Source organism: Callithrix jacchus, chromosome 7 (genome assembly GCF_049354715.1).
Source record: "Callithrix jacchus isolate 240 chromosome 7, calJac240_pri, whole genome shotgun sequence".
In the NCBI taxonomy this organism is placed as follows: Eukaryota; Metazoa; Chordata; class Mammalia; order Primates; family Cebidae; genus Callithrix; species Callithrix jacchus.
In genome coordinates this window covers 131316177-131331680 of record NC_133508.1, presented here as the reverse complement: position 1 = coordinate 131331680, position 15504 = coordinate 131316177, and positions in this window count along the sequence as shown.

The following is a 15504-nucleotide window of genomic DNA, read 5'->3' as shown; positions in this document are numbered from 1 at the left end:
TATCCAAGATTTGGAAGAAATCCAAAACTTCAAGTGCATTGTTCAAGGTGGCTCACTGAAGAAAGGGAGAAAGAGGGAAAGAAAGTGAGAGACAGAGAGACCATTTTATGTTTTTTTGGAATTCTACTCACCATTACCGAATCTAGTTAAGCATTTCATGTAATTGCTCTAGTGAAATGTGGAAGAAGAAAAAGAAAATTCTATATAAATCAAATGTGTTTAAAGAGGTAACTTATGTCCACTTTTCTCTGTTGGTTGGATTTTTCCCACTGCATTATGATACAACTGCGTAACATTAAAAATGTTTAGGTATTTGTTTATATTAAATTTTCCTCAGGGCAGGAGACCTGGTAGAATAAAAGTTATAGTTTTCTCTACGTGTTTGCTGTACTTTAATTTCTTTAAGTATTCCTATTTTTTTTCTCGTTGTTGAGTTTTGTTTGGGAGTTTTTTGGCATGTGATAACAAATTTCAAGACATGCATACCAGTTAACAACAGATATTCTCTGTTTTGTTTTGTTTTGTTTTTTATGAAAACCAGACAGGTGCATCATGTGAACTCACGGAAATAAAATCAGCTTGTACAGATTCATGAGAACAAATTGTTAAATTTTCAGGAATTTAGCAAACAGGTTGTTTTAAAATGTCAGCTTGATAGCAGTCATGGTGAGAGTATTTACACCATAGGAATTAGCAAATGCTTCAAATCAGGGCTTTTTCTCTGCAGAGCTGATCGTTAAACACAAGCATACTACTATCTAAATCCTAAGTAGATTAGCAGGGAAGGAAATGAAAATGTACAACAGCTACTAAGAGAACAATTCTGAAATAAAATGATATATTTTTTTTTTGAGACTGAGTTTCACTCTTGTTGCCCAGGCTGGAGTGCAATAGTTGATCTCGGCTCACCCCAACCTCCACCTCTCGGGTTCAAGTGATTCTCCTGCCTCAGCCTCCCAAGTAGCTGGGATTACAGGCATGTGCCACCATGCCTGGCTAATTTTGTATTTTTAATAGAGAGGGGATTTCTCCATGTTGGTCAGGCTGGTCTTGAACTCCCAACCTCAGGTGATCCACCCACCTCAGCCTCCCAAACTGCTGGGATTATAGGCGTGAGCCACCACAGGCAGCGAAATGATCCATTTTAATTTTATTGAGTCCATCCAGACATTATCTGGGATACTCAGTTAGATAGAATTGTGTTGTATCTAACACAATTATAAGTTCTTTTTCATTTCTTATGTAACATAATCATATCCATTTGTGGTAATCTTTTCTTCTACTATCATCATAGTAGAATTCTAACATTTGTAATTCTTTGTCATTTGATATTTATTATAATCCGTTATTATTGATTTACTTAAAAGATAATAAACCACAATTCTGCATTTTCATGTCAGAATTTTTCACTATTTAAGTAAATGCTTGATTTTTTATTGATAAAGATGATTTAAATAATCAATCATGAACACTTTCTCTAGGCTGGTTCTCCTTATCTTTATCCAAATCCAGTTAGCTAAGATTTTAATGTTGATTCTAAACACCAACATGGCTCAGACTTTAGATATTTTAAGTTCTTTAAAAGTAAGATCATCTACTATGTGTAAATTCAAGATTTGTTGTTTTGGTGTTTTTTTTTTAAGAGATGGGGTCTTGCTTCATTGCCCAGGCTGGAGGGCAGTAGTGCAAAGCCTAACATCATCTTTCAAAGCAGCCTCAAACTCCTGGACCTCAATTCCTCCTCAAATTCAAGTGATTCTCCCACCTCAGCCTCCTGAGTAGCAGTGACTATATTGCATTCCAACAAATCTAGCTAATTTCTTGTGTTTTTAGAATCAGGCTCTCACAGTGTTGCTCAGGCTGGCCTCAAACTTCTGGCCTCAAGCATATTTTTAAATTTCAGTGGCCACTTCACTGTAACAATACAGTTTATCCCATGAGATAAAACAACAAGTTAAATCCACTTATGTGGAAGTAAGCCAACAGATGTCTAATTTATCAGTATACTCAGAGAATTTGGCTTTAACCTAAAGGGCCTGGTTTTAATATTATAACCTAGGTCATCTCTAATAGAGGGCATTCTACAGAGTATCAGTTGGAATAACTTCCAATGAGTCAAAATTTTCTATAGGGCTGCTAGATTAAATATTCAGACTCCCACTTAAATTTGAATTTCAGATATTAAAATACTGCATGAAATATAATAAAAACTATTTTAAGTTTTTGTTTTTTGAGATAAGAGTCTTGCTCTGTTGCCCAGACTGGAGTAGGCATGATCTCGGCTCACTGCAACCTCCACCTGCCAGATTCAAGCAATTCTCTTGCCTCAGCCTCCTGAGTAGCTGGGACTACAGGTGCGCACCATTATGCCTGGCTAATTTTGTGTATTTTTAGTGGAGATGGGGTTTCACCATGCTGGCCAGGCTGGTCTCGAACTCCTGACCTTGTGATCTGCCCGCCTCGGCCTCCCAAAGTGCTGGGATGACAGGCATGAGCTGCTGCACCCGGCCAACATCCCACCAAGTATTCTAACATTGTGCACCCTAGATCACTCTTAACCCAATGTATTTAGACAACAAATTTGAGGGCATTGCTGAACACATGAAATTAGATACAAAAGATTTTTAATAGATGCATCCATAGCTTTTAGGGGGGAACAGAAGCATAGCTTTTATCAGTAGCTCTTAATGAAGCATTTGCTTCAAAATCTCTTGGAGGGCCTTTTAAAGACTGGTGACTTACAATATCAGAACAGTAGTAAATAATGCTATCACTTCTGTTTAAAAGAGAAATTTGTACTGTCTGTTTGTATGCACAGAATACCTCTGGAAGGAAACACAAGAAACTGGAAGTAGTACTTCCCTCTGGACAAGGGAACTAGGAGAATGAGATGATTTTTTTAAAAGCCCTACTTTTCACTACTTCTGTTTTGTACATTTAGTTTTATTATATTGTCCATATTTTATCTATCTAAAGAGAGTGTAAAATTACAAAACCAACAATGCCCAGGCCTCACTGTAGGACTATTAAGTCAGAATTTCTAAATTTCCAGTGATTAAGCCATAATGATTGCATGTATTTTTTAAACTCCACAGGATATTTTTTTAACTCCACATGTACTTTGATTATACATGAAAATCACACACACTGCTCTGTGGAATTTGTCAAAAAACAGCAAACACAAACACACACACCACAAACTCATGTGAACACCATTCCCTGCATCTCCCGGGAAAGACCCAGAAAATAAATGACTCACTTAAAGCAAGGCTGGAGAGGTTCTGTTTAAGAACTCATGTGTGGTGAGTTCAGACAACTCTCCACTTAGGGGTGGTGAGACAGGAAGCTGCTCAGTGTTTAAGCTGAAGGCTTAGGAAAGGGGACTCTTAATTAATGTTTTTGGCCACCAGATTACACTGAAGGGTAATTGAGCATTTGCTTACCCATCTATTAAGTAACCTGCCTTTTCTGCACTTCTAGTGGATGGGTCTAGGAGTAACAAGGACCTGCCACCCCTGGAAACTCTTCCTGTTGTTGTGCCATCATAGGAATTTGCCAGCTTGCTTCAAGGAAACACCCTACCTGTTCACAATTTATCTCATTTTCACTATTACTCAAATGTCATTTAAGGCCAGGTGCAGTGGCTCATGGCTATAATCCCAGCACTTGTGAGGCCAAGGCAGAAGGACAACATGAGTCCAGGAGTTTGAGACCAGCCTGAGCATCATAGTGAGACCTTCCTGTCTCTACAAAATATAAAAATATAATCCAGGCATGATTGCATGTGCCTATAACCCCAGCTACTCAGGAGGCTGAGGTGGGAGGCTCACTTGAGCCTGAAAGATTGAGGGTGCAGTAATCCGTGATCCTGCCGCTAGACTCCAGCCTGGGCAACAGAGCGAGGCCAGGTCTCATAAAATAAAATGTCATTTAATGTTAAAGGAATGACTGACTACAATACTTCAAAATTTAATCTGCAAAGAGAAGACATGCCCAGCTGAGTATCCTAGAGCACTTCCTAGATCATTCTCCTGGAGTTAACCTGAAAAAGTGGTGTCTCTTGTGCACCCTTGCTTCTCTTCATTTCAGTAAAATTGGCAGGAAAGAATTTCTTCACAGGCAAACATATAATCTGAGAAAAAATAAACTTTTATTCTCTTTTCTTAGTATTCTATTTATGGCTCCTGTGTTCAAAAAAAAGGAATGCCACAAGTTACATGACTGCACGTAATAGTAAACAGGTATTTCACAGTTTGAGCTAAAATCTACCTGGAATTGAATTTTGTGAAAATACAGAGTTTCACTGTTAATACAGGGAATTTTCTAGAACATATCATATGCGACTCTCTTCACAACTCTGGTATAAGCACAGGTTTTTAAAACTATGTACAAAAAGCACTAACTAATTATAAAGGAAAAAATTGATAAAATGAGTAAATTAAATTTATCAAAAAGTGCGTTTAAGAGAATGAAAAGACAAATCCAGAATGGAAAAATATATTAGCAATATATCCCCAACAAAGGACTCATATCTAGAATATATAAAGAATTTCTACAAAATAGTAAGATAGACCACATGGTGAAAACTTGGCAAAATACATGAATCAGCACTTACATAAGAAAAATATTCAGGTAGTCAATAATATATTCAAAAAGTATTTAACCTTATTAGGTATGAAAAAAAATGCATATTAACACCCCACTGAAATATTGCTATGTGTCTATTAGAATGGCTGAGATTTAAAAGATCGACAACACCAAGCATTAGTAAAGATGTGGAATGATGGAAATTCTCAAACACTGCTGGTGGAAGTGTAAATTGATACAACTTTGAAGAACTATTTGGCAATATTGCATACTATACAATCCAGAAATTCTACTCCTAGGTATATACTCAAAAGCCATACATTCTTTTTTTTTTTTTTTTTTTTCTTTTCTTTTGAGACGGAGTTTGGCTCTTGTTACCCAGACTGGAGAGCAATGGCGCGATCTCGGCTCACCGCAACCTCCGCCTCCTGGGTTCAGGCAATTCTCCTGCCTCAGCCTCCTGAGTAGCTGGGATTACAGGCACGCGCCACCGTGCCCAGCTAATTTTTTGTATTTTTAGTAGAGACGGGGTTTCATCATGTTAACCAGGATGGTCTTGATCTCTTGATCTCGTGATCCACCCGCCTCGGCCTCCCAAAGTGCTGGGATTACAGGCTTGAGCCACCTCACCCGGCCAGCCATACATTCTTATGTGTACCAAAGGCACATGCAAGGATCTTCATCACAGAAAATTATTCATAATAGCTAAATACTGGAAAGAACCCAAATTTCCAATAGTAGAATGGATAAATAGCGGTATATTCGTGTAATAAAATATGTTAACCACAAAGGAAAAAAGTGAAATATACCTACAAACAAAATTAACAAAAATATTGAGTGAAGAAAAGCCAGACATAAAGAATATATAATACATAATTACATTTATAAACTTTCTCAAATAGAAGAGCCTAAATTACGATGTTAGAAGTCATAGGCTGGGCACAGTGGCTCACGCCTGTAATCCCATCACTTTGGGAGGCTGAGGGGAGCAGATGGAAAGGTCAAGAGATTGAGACAATCCTGGCCAACATGGTGAAACCTTGTCTCTACCGAAAATACAAAAATTAGCTGGGCATGGTGGTGTGTGCCTGTAGTTTCAGCTCTCCGGAGGCTGAGGCAAGAGAATCACTTGAACCCAGGAGGCAGAGCGGAGATCACGCCACTGCACTCCAGCCTGGCAACAGAGGAAGACTCCATTAAAAAAAAAAAAAAAAGTCAGGATAATGGTTACCTCTGGGGAGAAGGGAATGGGAGACAGCACAAGGGAGTCTTCTGAGTTTCTGGTAGCGTTCTTTCATTTTATCTAGGTGATGCTTATACAGGTGTCTTCACTTTGTGATGATGCCTCAAACTGGTGGTGCTTTCTGCATTTTACTGTACATATGTTATACTCCAAATTTTCAGAAAGCATATTTTTAAAAAGCCCCGATCTCTTTGGGATACCTATTTACCTGTAAAATGTCTAGTTTCAAAGAGGATTGTTAGATCATTTACCATGTCTTTCAATTTTCACAGAACTTTTTATAAATATGTCCACTGAATAACATCTTGCACCTATGCAAAACAATGTTAAACTTGAAGTTTAATCGTTGCATTAGTTTTGACTGCCATCTAATGGTAAGAATACTGTACTACATAGACGTAAAAAGAACCGCTCTCCCTGCAGTAAGCAAAAGGACATTGACTTTGCCTACAGTTTGCAGGACTGCTTTACAATGGAATTTATCATTTGTACTCACTGTAAATATTAGGACATGATGTAAATATTATGACATTCAATTAGGATTGTGAAATCTGAAATAAAACAGAATTTTTCATTTGTGTAAGAAGTTCATGACCCTATTGTAATTTTAATTCTTTCTTTGACCATATGTTTTAGTCCTTTCAGATTACAGCCCACTTAGTACTGCAAATATTAGGCAGTAGCACAATATATAGTCCTTTTACTATGAAAGTCCAAAAGGAGAAATAGATTCAATATATGTAATTCAATTCCTTGAATATAAACAGTGCTCTGTAAAAAGCACTGGATTAATGAGCTGCTTAAAGTATTCTACTTGGACCCTACTTTTTCAGTGGGATTTTGAAAGTAGGGGTCTACGTGGCATGCTGCTATATTCTGACCTAGAAGTTACATGCATTGTGATGAAATCTAAAACCAAAAGAGAAAGTTGGTTGGGCACTGGGCAACATGGTGAGACCCCATCTCTAAAAAAAAAAAAAAAAAAAAATGCAAAAATTAGCTGGGTATGGTGGTGCTCACCTGTAGTCCCAGATACTCAGAAGGCTGAGGTGGGAGAATCACTGGAGCCTCAGGTGGAGGTTACAGTGAACCGTGATCGTGCCACTGCACTCTAGCCTGGGTAACAGAGAGAGACCTTGTCTCAAACAAACAAACAGGATAGAGAGAGAGAAAGTTAAAAAATTATTTGTTGAAAATAAGCACTTCTGAGGGTCAACTGTTAACTAGGTATTTTTTAAGCAAAGAGGAGGCAGAGCCCTCTAAACGGAACTTTCAGAAAACTAGCAATTTTTAGTGTGTTTCAGCAACATCTATGGAAAGCCAAAAAAATGAAGAAAAAAATAGGAAAAGAGGAAGCTTTGTTTAGATTTAAGTATCCTGCCCCCCCCAAATCCTGTTTATGAAGTAACCAAGATGAATATAGTTTCATCCTCCAGCAAAATACTCCAACCCCTTTTATCAGCTTTAATTCAAATGGAATCAGTTGTTTTTTTTTTTTGTATGAACAGATTTACTGAGGTACAATTGACCTATAATAAAGTGCATATCTATAAAGTGATACATGTATATACTCATGAAACCATTCACAAAAATCAAGGAAATAAACATCCATCACCCTCAACAATGCTCTTGTGACCCTTTGTAATCCAAACCTACCTCTCTTATCCCACTCTGTCCCTAGGCAGCTACCGGTTTGCTTTTGATTACAGATAAGATTACATTTCTGTAATTTTTAAATAAATAAAATCATACTGTATGTACACCATCATCTGGCTCCTTTTACCTGGTTGATTACTTTGAATTAATCTATGTTGCTGCTGTATAATTTCTTTTTATTCTGAGTGGTATTCTATCGGGTGGATATATCACAATTTGTTTATCCATTCACTTGCTTAAGGCCTATCGTTCACATTTTGTTTTACAAATAAAATATTTGTAAATATTACAAATACAGTTGTTATAAACATTTGTGTAAAAGATCTTGTTTGGGCCAGGAGTGGTGGCTCATGCCTGTAATTCCAGCACTACTTTGGGAGGCTAAGGTGGGAGGATTGCTTGAGGCCAGGAGTTTCAGACCAGCCTGGGCAATGTGGCAAACCTTCATCTCTACAAAAAAAAAAAAAAACTCCAAAAATTTAGCCAGGCATGTTGGTGCCTGCCTGTAGTCCCAGCTACCCAGGGGCCTCTTGCTTCAGCATCTGGAGTACTAGGATTACAGGCACACATCACTGTACCTGGCTTTAAAACGATTCTTTTTAAGACTGGCAATGTTCTTTGCTCAGACATCTACTTTATATAAAATTAATATTGTCATCATAGTATTCTTTTGATTAGTGTTAGCATGGGATTTTTTTTCCATCTTTTATGTTTTAGGTTATTTGTTTTTCAAATGGGTTTCTTATAAGCAGCATATAGTTGGGTCTTGCTTTTTTATCCAACTTGACAATCTCTTAAACATAAAAATTGGGATGTTTAAGATATTTACGCTTAACATAATTAAGGATTTGGGAGGGTTTAAGTCTACCATCTTACTGTTTGCTTTCTATTTGTCCTGTTTGTTTTCTGTTTTTTCTTTTTTTGTTAACTTCTCTTAGGTTGAGTATTTTTTAATTATTTCATTTTATCTCCAGTTGGCCTATTAGCTACAACTCTTTGTTTTGTATTTTAGTGGTTACTTTGGGATTTCTAACATATATTTTTTAAACTTTATTTTTTAAAAGACTGTTTTCCTTTTTGAGACAGGATCTTGCTCTGTCACCCAGTTTGGAGTGCAGTGGTGCAGTGTCGGCTCACTGCCACCTTCATTTCTCAGGATCAAGTGATCCTCCCACCTACAGTTTCTCAAATAGCTAGGACTACATGCATGTGTCACCACACTTGACTAATTTTTTTTTTTTCAGAATGAGATCTCACTGTTGCAGGATCCTTGAGGTGCTGCTTTTCTGGCTGGAAACCTCTGTGGCTGGAGGCACCTTTGCCTGAGTTTTGCTTGGGGCTGCTGGGCTCACTCTACCCACTTGGCTTGGCAGGCTCCTCTCAGCTCATGCTACCAGCCTGGATCTCATGGCTGCCAAGGGTGAGTCAGGTGTGGAGTGGTGAGAACTGTGTAAATGAGCAAGCATGGGGCCCAGCCACTGCACAGTCAGACATGCCAGCTGCTGCAGTGGGGCGGGTAGCTCCAAGTACTGGCATAGGTGCCAGCTCTCTATAACACACCGGCTGGACCAGGCACACCACAAGCAACTTCCAAGGCTGCCACTGGGGAATGCAGTGATGCCCAGAAACTTAGAGACTCTAGAAACCTCAAGACCCCAGAGAGGGAGTCACAATCCTGGCTCAGGCAGTTCCCAGGTCTGGGTTTCCTGAAGAGCTATAGCTCTTTTCTCCTTCTCTTCACCAGCAATGTGGCAAGCAAGGGGCATGTTTCAGCCCTCTTTGTAACGTCCCAAGTTCTTGTCCTGCTACCAGGAAGAATGAAGTATACAGACAAGTGGAGGATAAACAAGATGGGAAGGAGCTTTATTGAGTGATAGAACAGCTCAGAGACCTGTAGTGGGTGGCACCTTTCCACAGTTAGGGTATCCCAATAAGTGTTTTGCTCCTAGCAGAGAGTAGGCTCTGGAGAGGGAGGCTTCTCTCTGCAAGTAGGTTGTCTTGTCATCTCTGCAGCTTTCAGCAGAGAGGAGGCCCTGGAGTGGGTTGTTCCTCTCTGCACCTGCTTATATTTCTGCAGCTGGTTGTCCCGCTGTGTCTGTAGCTTTCAGCAGAGAGGATGCCCTGGAGTGAATAGCTCCTCCCTGCAGCCAGTCGTCCTGATGTCCACTGCTCTCAGCAGAGAGGAGGCTCTGGAGTGGGTAGGTCCTCTCTGCAGTTGGTCATCCCGAAGTCTACTCAGCTCTGGCTGAGTCCAGAACTTTTATGGGCCTCAGAGGGGAGGAAGTAAGCACCAATTGGTCCATGGGTGGCCATGGGCCCAAAAAAGGCATCAGAAATCCCCACTCTGGTCTGCAGGACTGGCAGCCTGGTCCTCAGTCTTCAGGCCCTCCGTGGCCTGAAGGTGAGGCCTCACCAAAGACCCTTTCACCCAGGAACTTGTCTGCCTCCTGTGGCCATTTATGGTGCCCAGGCTGTAGGTGCCAAGGAGAGCCTGCAGCCCAGCACCAAGATGCCCTCAGACCCCACTGGCTTCCCTCCTATGCTCTTCAGTGCCCAAAGTCTGGAGGGGGCCAAGGCAGCAGGGGGCTAGTGTGTCAGCACTGCCCTAAGTGTGGGCACAACTGGCCACTCTGTGACAGCACCTGGGCTTGGCCCTGACTTTGCTGCAAGATCAGAGTGAGCACCAAAAGCAGGGAGAAGCCAGGCAGTGGGAGTAGGCATTTCTGAGTCTGCAAGAGCAGTGGGGGCCTTTCCAGGTCCCGAAGAGTGTAGGGATGCCTGAATCCACAGTCATGTTTGGGCAGCTGCAGCTATTCAGGGGTGTGTGTGTGGCAGGGGGCAGGGGGGTCCTGCCTGCTCCATGGAGCAGGAGGCCCAGGTCCACAGACACAATTTGGGCAGCTGCAGTGGTACCCAGGGAGCTCCCCACCAGCTCAGAAGGGGAGGGGTTCCCACTTGTTCCTGGCTCCTGCTGGCTCCATGGAGTGTGCAGTCCAGCTGTGTCTCCCTGCTTCAGCTGGCATGATGGCAGCAGCTGCTCCAGACAGGCTGCCACTATTATCATGACTATATTGGTAAAACAACTTTTTTTGAGATATAATTCACATACCATACACTTCATCTGCTTAAAATATATAATTTAATGGCTTTAGTATGGCAACAGATCCATGATAGTTTGGCAGCTATCACCATGATCAATTCTAGAACATTCTCATTCCCAAAAAGAGATCCCATACACCTAAGCAATCTTCTCCATTTCTCCACTCTCCTCAGCCATAGGCAACCATTAGATTTGCCTATTCTGGATATTTTGTATAAATGAAATTATGCAATATGTGGTCATTTGTGACTGTTTTTGTCAATTAGTATGATGTTTTCAAAGTTCATCCATGTTGTAAAATATACTTGTACTTTATTCCATTGATTCACAAATAATATTCCATTATATGGATATAAGATATTTTATTCATCTATTCATTATCATCAGTTGATGGATAATTCAGTTGTTTTCATCTTTGGACCATTATGAATAATGATACTATCAATATTTGTATACATGTTTCTGTGTAGACACATGTGTTAGTATTTCTCTTGGCTACATACCTGGACTTGGATTACTGGGTCATATGATAAGTCTATGTTAACCATTCTAGGAACTTCCAGACTGTTTTTCAAAGCAGCTGCATCATTTTACATTCCCACAGCAGTGGCAGTGCATTAAGGTTCTAAATTCTCCATATCTTCACTAATACTTGTAATTATTTTTCTTTTTGATTATAGCCATCCTAGTGGGTGTGAAGTAGTATCTCATTGTTGTTTTACATCACATTTAATTGATGTGTAGTATAAATCTTTAATTTATTATCATCTGCCTTCAAGAATTCATGTATGCCTTCAAGACTTCATGTATGGTATAATAATCTTACCACAATATACATCTATTTCCTTCCCCTGTCTTTGTGCTATTTTCATGCATTTTACTCCTTCAGATTTTATAAGCATCACAATGCATTGCCATTAATTTTTTTTATATGGGGTCTCACTCTGTTGTCAGGCTGGAGTGCAGTGATGCAATCATGGCTCACTGTAGCCTCAACCTCCTGGGCTCAAGCAATCCTCCCACAACAACTTCCCAGGTAGCTGGGACCACAGGCACTTACCACTATACTCAGCTAATTTTTAAATTATTTTGTAAAGATGGGGTCTTGTTATGGTGCCCAGGGTACTCATGAACTCCTGAACTCTAATGATCTTATCAACTCAGCCTCCCAAAGTGCTGGGATTACAAGTGTGAGCCACTGTGACCAGCTCATTGTTATTAATCCTGCCTTAAATAACTAGTTATCTTTTTAAAGAATTTTGTTGAAATATAATATACTGGGCATAGTGGTGCATGCCTGTAGTCCCAGCACTTTAAGAGGCTGAGGTGAGTGGTTGCATGAGCTCAGGAGATCAAGACCAGCCTGGGCAACATGATGAAACCCCATCTCTACAAAAAATACAAAAAATTAGCTGGGCATAGTGGTGCATGTCTGTAGTCCCAGATACTTAAGAGACTGAGATGGGAGAGTGACCTGAGCCCAGGAAGCTGCGGCTGCAAGGCTGCAGTGAGCCATTATCACACCACTGCACTCCAGCCTGAGTGATAAAGTGAGACCTTATCTCAAAAAAAGAGAGAGAGACAGAAATAATTAACAAGCTATATAATTCACTCATCTAAAGTGCACGCTTCAACAATTTTTAGTATATTCACAGACTTGTGCAACTATCATTTTTGAGCATTTCATTATCCCAAAAAGAAACCCCATACTCATTAGCAGTCACTCTCCATTTTCCCCCATCCTCCAAGCCCTAGGCAATCATTAATCCTTGTCTATAGATTTGCCTATTCCAGCCATTTAAGGTAAATGAATCCATATCACATGTGGTCTTTTGTGACTGGCCAGCCAATTTTTTTTAAAGAGATAAAGCTCTTGCTTTGGTGCTCAGGCTGGTCTTAAATGCCTGAGCTCAAGTGATCCTCCTGCCTCAGCCTCTGGAGTAGCTGGGACTACTGACATGGCTTCAATTATTTTTTAAAGAACTGTTGTAAATTAGCAAGGAGTGTATTTTATCTTTGCCCACATTTTTACCATTTCCAGTGCTCTCTTCATTCCTTTGTGTAGTTATAGGTTTTCATCTAGTATCACTTCCCTTCTGCTTAGCAGATTTTTTTTTGCTTCCTTCCTTCCTCTCTCCCTCCCTCCCTCCCTCCCTTCTTTCCTGACAGAGTCACATTCTGACACCCAGGCTGGAGTGCAGTGGTGTGATTTTGGCTCACTGTACCCTCCTCTGCCTCCCAGGTTCAAATGATTCTCCTGCCTCGGCCTCCAGAATAGCTAGGATTACAGGCGCCTGCCAACATGCCCAGCTAATTTTTTGTATTTTAGTAGAGACAGGGTTTCACCATGTTGGCCAGGCTGGTCTTGAACTCCTGGCCTCAAGTGATCCACCCACCTCAGCTGGGATTATAGGTGTGAGCCACTGCACCTGGCCCTTTTAGCATTTCTTGTAGGGCAATTCTGCTGCCATTAAATTCTTCCTCTCTCTCTCTCTCTCTCTCTTTATATATACGCTTATAACAATAGAAATTTATTCTCACAGTCCTGGAGGCTAAGAAGTTCAAGATCAAGGAGCTGGCAGGTTTGGTGTCTGATGAGAGCCCAGATCTCTGCTTCCAAAATAGTGTCTTGAATGCTGCATTCTCACATGGCAAAAAGGATGGAGAGCAAGGGAAAGAGGCACTTTTTATATATCTGACAAAGCCTTTATTTTGCCTTTTTGTGAAAGATACTTTTACTGGGTTTAGAACTTTAGTTTGATTTCTTTTTTCAGTGTTTTGCCAACAATGTTCCACCATCTTTGGTAAAACTTCGACATTTTTTGAGAAGTTTTAAATCTCCCCAAATTGGCTTCTCTGAGACTTGTTCTCCCATTTACTTTTATTCTTCCTTCCTTTTTTGCTACCTTTGATACCATATGAAGAGATCTAGAGTGGACCCCTAGCAACTCTGACATTCCTTAAAGAAGACAAAAAAGGTGCTCCTGACTACATTTTGGGGTCTTCTATCTTCTTCATGAAGCACCAAAAGTCATGAGCAGGTTCTTCTCAGGTCTAAAGCTCTGCTCTCATTTGCACTGAGTTCCCTGAAAGCTTTGCTTTTGAGGGTACCAGGAGTTATGCTGTACTATGAGAGAACACCTGATCTTTAAGTGTGCAATGACTGGCTCTAAACTCAGTGGATGCAGTCACTGGTGAGGGCTGTAGTTTTGGAGGGGCTGACAGTGGTTGCAATGAATGGGTATTACACAGGGGCTACTGATTTTTTTTTTTTTTTTTGCATGGTTAGATTTTTTTTTTTTTTTTTTTTTAAGTACGTTTTGGAAACGTGGAGGCTGTAGGAACACTCACCACAAAAGGATAAGACTCCTATGGGGGATAGGCTGATCACAGAGTGGGCTGGAGTCCTGCCATCCTTGGGGGACTTCTATTGAGTCACCCACAAGCCTCGGGGGACTTTCCTTCCGATGAGATATACTGTAGAAGATGGCATGAACCATCTCCCTGACCTTTCCCTCTTGGACTTTTGCCTCCACTCTGAGAACCTGGAATTCAGTGAAAATGGGATCATACACTTCTAGGATCTAGGTGTTCTGCCTTCCAGTTGTGTCTGCTTTTCACAAATATCAGTATTGGGCCCTGGAAACTGTAAGCACCTTTATTGGTACTATTCATTAATGGGCTCCACCCTGAGCTCAGTGGTCCAACTGGAAAATAGAGACTAAATTGAAAACTACCTAAAATTGATCTCCTTATAAAATTGATCTCCTGTGGTGAATTCCTATAATTTTATGTTACCTGGGCATCTATTTTTAATGTTTCTCTAACACACCCCAACTTCTTCTTCAGAAAGCTTAAATTCTCTTTGTGCTATGAGATATAAATGTGCTACACTGTTCTCTAAAAAACAAAACAAAACAAAAACCTTGATGAGGGCTTTGACTATGTGGGACAGATAAACTTTAACTTGTTTCATTCACAATGATAGAGTTTGAATTCAACTGTCCTTTAAGTGAGTTCTACATGTCTTGTTGCTAAAATTTTTAAATCAATGCTATAAAATCTTTACTTATGTTTGTCTGTATTTTATGCATGTATGTATACATGGCTGCCTTTATATTATCTACATGTCACCAAATTGACCTGTAAATAAATGTGTTCATAATTTAATCAGCCAAAATGCTTTTCAAGTTCATGTAAATTTAGTAATATAGGTTAAAGCAAAACTAGTTTTTAAATTGTTGGTAATGCCAAGTGCAGTGGTTCATGTCTGTAATCCCAGCACTTTGGGAGGCCAACGCAGCAGGACTGCTTGAGCTTAGCAGTTTGAAACAAGCCTGAGCAACATAGGCAGGCCTTGTCTTTACAAAAGGTAAAAAATAAAAATTAGTTGGGCATAGTAGCACAAGCCTGTAATCCCAGCTACTTGGGTGAGTTGAGGTGGGAGGATTGCTTGAGTCTAGGAGATGAGTTTCAGTAAGCCAGGACTGGGCAAGAAAGTAAGATCTCATCTCTACAAAAATATTTATAAATTAGCCAGGCATAATGGCATGTGCCTGTAGTCCTAACTATTCAGGAGGTTGTAAAGTAGAAAGACGGTTTGAGCTTAGGAGAGCAAGGTTACAGGGAGCTATAGTTATGCCACTGTACTCCAGCCTGAATAATAGAGACTCTGTCTCTAAAAAAATTAAAATAAATAAAATTTGCTTTTCTCTTTTGAAAAAGATTTTTGTGTACTATTAATGTGATAGTAGAAAAAATTTGTTGCTCATTTTTCAGTAAACTGCAAAAAAAGTGGGGATGGACAGATAGACTCTGTTTGCCTCCTGCTGTCTCTATTAGATATTTTGATTGCTTAGAAAACTGAGTCCCCTTTCTACCATGAAAAGATTTTTAGGCCCGCGCCGCCGCCGCCTTC